This window comes from Argentina silus (assembly GCF_951799395.1).
Source record: "Argentina silus genome assembly, chromosome: 7".
Classification (NCBI taxonomy): Eukaryota; Metazoa; Chordata; class Actinopteri; order Argentiniformes; family Argentinidae; genus Argentina; species Argentina silus.
In genome coordinates this window covers 23,160,478-23,165,477 of record NC_139661.1, presented here as the reverse complement: position 1 = coordinate 23,165,477, position 5,000 = coordinate 23,160,478, and the positions used below count along the sequence as shown (strand labels likewise).

General features: G+C 47.6%; 1 protein-coding gene across 1 annotated transcript in view; it reads left to right on the top strand.

Moving 5' to 3' along the window:
* Positions 1 to 1,898: 1,898 nt before the first annotated feature.
* slc23a2 (solute carrier family 23 member 2) overlaps positions 1,899 to 5,000 on the top strand; it is a gene marked incomplete at its 3' end in the record, with an annotated part of 29,785 nt that continues 26,683 nt past the window's right edge. Inside the window, 1 exon segment of the mRNA XM_083672924.1 lies at positions 1,899 to 1,908.

Below are 5,000 nucleotides of genomic sequence, written 5' to 3'. Positions count from 1 at the left end.
TGTATGTATGCACGCGTGCTCTCCCCCCCAGAGTTATGCTGCTCACACCAGAGTTTACTGTTTGGAATGGCTGCAAGCAGTGGGGTTGTATTTCAGGAAGTAAAACCTGAGGTCATTGTCCCTCAGAACTCCAAACATCCTCATTGGAACTCGAAAAACTTGAAATACTCAGGAGCTGCATGCATGGTTCAAGGACCTTTTCTAATGGGTAATTTATCATAGTAATTGCTCAGAGAGTGTCTACTTTATGTTTCAAGTATTCTAACATGAATTTCATGGTCTATGTTAAAAACATTTGACCCACTGTAACCCTAGCTGCATGTGCCCCTCAGTTTTAGTTTGGACGTATGTGATGTCTCTAGTGGGTTCAGTGTATGTTATAGGACTGGTGACACAAGGATGTGATGTTTCATGGTTAGGGTTAGACTAAATGTAGCAGGAACCCTACATATAAGAAGGAACGTGCGTGTGTGCGTGCGTACGTGCGTGCGTGTGTCTACTCACTAGTCATCAAACATACCAACGCTAAGATGACTTCCACTCTGTTTCTGGATTAAAAAAAGTCATTTCAGAGACTGACAGTGTATTGTTTTATTAATGTTAAATTTGACATTGCCTGCTCTGTAAGTTCTACCCTTTGGCTTTGAATAAACACATTGGTTTAGTTGCAGTGAGTTTCATTGCTGATGTGTCCAAGAATGATAGTGACCAATTACATGTTTATTAATATGCCATTAATATTATTCATGTATTATTATGAATATATTATGAATATTCTGTTTTATTGTAGACATGTAGAGATGTGAAGCCCTTGTGTAATCTGCTGCAGTGTCTACGTCTCACCAGTAGGTGTGGATAAAAAAGTACACGGTATGGAAGTGGCACGTTCACACTGAGAGGCTTTGAGAAAACAGTAACACATGAGAGAGACCCGTGAAGAGCCAGTCAGTCAGCTATCAGTTCCTCCTTTCACACACACACACACACACACACACACACACACACACACACACACACACACACACACACACAGGCCATTAGGCTGCCAGCCATTATGCAAACATGTGAGAGAGTTTCAACATGTGAGAGGCCCACACACACGCACAAAGGATGTGGTTACTCACTCAGCTGTTATTTCAACAATGACCTTCGATAAGTGCTTCTGCATTCAAAATGATATAAGCCGACAGTCTTTTAAGGAATATCATAATTGTTCAGTGGGCCTACCCACCGTTTTATAATTTGGGTTATCCCTAGTTTGGCACTGTGCCTTTAACTGCAACACGCCACTTAATGTTGCGAAAGTCGGTCAATTAAATAATGTCGCACTACGGGCAAAACGCCGCTAGGGGGAGTGAAGCGGCACATATAGACGCAGGGGGAGGAGAGAGAAGGGAAGACGCCATTTTTTGGTCTAAAAAACAGCAGGATAGAAGCTCTGTGAACGAGAGCACAGAGGGAGATGGAGAAAGGAGGATGGGGTATGGAAGGCTTATAGAACCAGCGTGTCCTGAGACCACACGGAACCGATGACAGCCGCTGTGGCGTCACAGGTACGGGCGCCTCTGATAGGCTGAAGCCTACTTCCAAAGGAGGGGCCAAGCATAGGGTCTGACGTCAAGGGTTGTCTGAGCATGCGCGATCATGTCTCCAGTCAACCCCGTGTCTGTATGTAAGACAAAATCCTTGTGTACAGTCAGACATTGATATCTGACATCCATACACTGCGCTGTGTGGAAGAGGCGGCATTCTCTGAAGGACTGGACGGAAGGACGTTTAGCGCTCCTCTCGGCTTTCTTTAAATCTGAACCTATCTCTCACCCGTACCGACATCACCCTCACCACCACGGGGGCACTAACTAGCCTTGAAAGAAAGCAGGTCCTGCCGATTCTCCTTTCCCCAGACAGGTGAGTCTGAGATCGAGGAACTAGCCCTGAGTTGGTGGTAAATGTTGATGATATCTTACACAATGTGCATGAGGAGGAATGATGCGTTACCTCGCTGCGGTGTGGCAGTGTGTCGCGGTCCACAGGAAAACGCGGAACAGAGACATCATGCCTAAAGCAGTGCGATGGAATTAGTGGGCCATACGATTATGATGCGCAGCAGCGAAGGCCTCTTACCGCTGCCGTTCCATCTGCCTCTCTGTAGGCCACCCCTCTTCTCCACCTCGCCGTCCACATGGCCGTGTCATGTCCCTTTAATAACCACGGCGCCTCTGCCATATCAGTCTGTAGGCTCTGCCTGAATGTGCGCTATAGCAGTGTTACAGTACATAGTGAATATTTGGACATCAGTCACCCAATAGAACGATTGGATCTGATCTTTAGGATGTGCTTTATTGCCTCCTGATGTGGTTGTCCTGGAAACAGGACTTGGGAGAACGTGTGTGTGTGTGTGTGTGTGTGTGTGTGTGTGTGTGTGTGTGTGTGTGTGCGCCCACACATTCAGGGAGATTTAGTTGGTCTTTTTAACTTAGGCCTATACCGTTCGTGTGTGGACCTGTAGGCCACAATAACAGGGTAATTTTTTTCCACTATCATTTAGAGATACATTTGTCTCGTCATTCCACTCTCCACACAGCCGAGAAGCAGTGAGAAGCAGATGTCTCCTGATGAATGGGCTTTGTGAGGTGTGTGTGCTCACTCTTTCTGTGTGGCGGCTGTCATGCCCTGCCACCGGCCGTGTGTGTGCGTAAGTGTGTGTGTGTCTCTGTCTGTGAGGAAGAGTGATATAACATTGTTCCATACAAATCCCTATAGCTCACAACTGACTTCTGATGAGCGGGACTGGGAATGTGGGGACTGGGGATGTGGGGACTGGGGATGTGGGGACTGGGGATGTGGGGACTGGGGATGTGGGGGAGCGGGACTGGGACTGGGGATGTGGGGGAGCGGGACTGGGACTGGGGATGTGGGGATGTGAGGATGTGGGGACCGGGGGTGTGGGGGAGCGGGGATGTGAGGATGTGGGGACCGGGGATGTGGGGGAGCGGGGATGTGGGGATGTGAGGATGTGGGGACCGGGGGTGTGGGGACCGGGGGTGTGGGGGAGCGGGGATGTGGGGGAGCGGGGATGTGGGGACCGGGGATGTGGGGGTGGGGATGTGGGGAGAGGGACTGGGAGCGGGGATGTGGGTCGCAGGGGAGCAGGATGTAGGGATGTGGGTCGCAGGATGTGAGGATGTGGGTCGCAGGGGACCAGGATGTAGGGATGTGGGGAGCAGGATGTAGGGATGTGGGTCGCAGGGGACCAGGATGTAGGGATGTGGGGAGCAGGATGTAGGGATGTGGGTCGCAGGGGACCAGGATGTAGGGATGTGGGGAGCAGGATGTGGGTCGCAGGGGAGCAGGATGTGAGGATATGGGTCGCAGGAGAGCAGGATGTAGGGATGTGGGTCGCAGGAGAGCAGGATGTGAGGATGTGGGTCGCAGGGGTGGATTCCCGGCAGTGTTTGCTGTAGCCTATGTCATGTGACAGAGATTACACCATGCTGCTGGGTCATACTGTACCTCTGGACCTGTGTGTTTTTGTGTGTATGTGTGTTTTTGTGTGTGTGTGTGTGTGTTTTTGTGTGGGTGTGTTTTTGTGTGGGTGTGTGGAGGGGGGGTGGGGTGCAGAGCTTTGAGACAGACAGAAAGAGAAAAGGCTGTTGTCCCCAACCCGACCCCCCCCCCCCCCCCCTGTCCCTAGTGACACCCGCTCCATCCCTCTGGTATCCAACATCAAACACGCCCCCACCCCCCCCAAAGCATGGTGCGGTGCCCTCTGACCCCCCCAGACCAGTGACCTCTTGACCCGTGACCCTATTTGTTGTCAGAGTGTGTGAAGACAGATTGAGAGGAGTCAGAGGGAAGGAGAGATGGAAAGGAGTGATAGACCTTCCACACATGTATTAGAGGAGTGACAGACCTTCCACACATGTATTAAAGGAGTGACAGACCTTCCACACATGTATTAAAGGAGTGACAGACCTTCCACACATGTATTAGAGGAGTGACAGACCTTCCACACATGTATTAGAGGAGTGACAGACCTTCCACACATGTATTAGAGCCAAGTGCCTGGTCATGTATTCCAGTGCCAGTATGCATCCCTTAACGTGGTTGAACAGCTTCTCAGAGGGTTTCAGACGCTTCATCAGTTGTTTGTTAGTAGAAGGGCCTACCGTTGTTTACCTGAGGTTACCCTCCGTTTAAGTCCAGTTTAGGTGGAATAAAGAGCTGAATTGAGTAAAATACCAGTTGATTTGTATATTTATTTATTCCTCGTTTTTATTTTCCCTTTCATTATCTTACGTTCTTCCTTTTCTTTCTCTTTTATTTTCACAGGTGTATGTATGTGTGTATAGGTGTATGTGTATATATGGATATATGTGTGTATATATATATATATGTATATATATGTGTGTGTGTATGTATATATATATATGTACATACAGTACCAGTCAACAGTTTGGACACACCTTGCCAAGAGTGTGCAAAGCTGTCATCAAAGCAAAAGGTGGCTACTTTGAAGAATCTAAAATATAAACCATATTCTGGTTTGTTTAACACTTTTTGTTTGTTTTCTACATAATTCCATATGTGTTCCTTCATAGTTTTGATGTCTTCAATATTAATCTACAATGTAGAAAATAATAAAAAATAAAGAAAAAACATTGAATGAGAAGGTGTGTCCAAACCTTTGACTGGTACTGTATGTATGTATGTATGTATGTATGTATGTATATATGTATATATGTATGTAGGTATGTATGTATGTATGTATGTATGTATGTATGTATGTATCAGCCATCACAGGTTTCTCACCTCACTTCCACACTTCTGTGTAGTCAGTTTTTATTGGCACTTTGTTCTTGTCATTTTGTGCAAAGAAAAGAATCTGTTATCAAAGCAGGAGAGGACACAGGGAGAGCCAGGTCAGTTCTCTAGGTCCTTCGAGGACGAAAACACCCCAGACAGCCAGTCCCTGCTCCAAGGATAAGAACGGCTGGTGA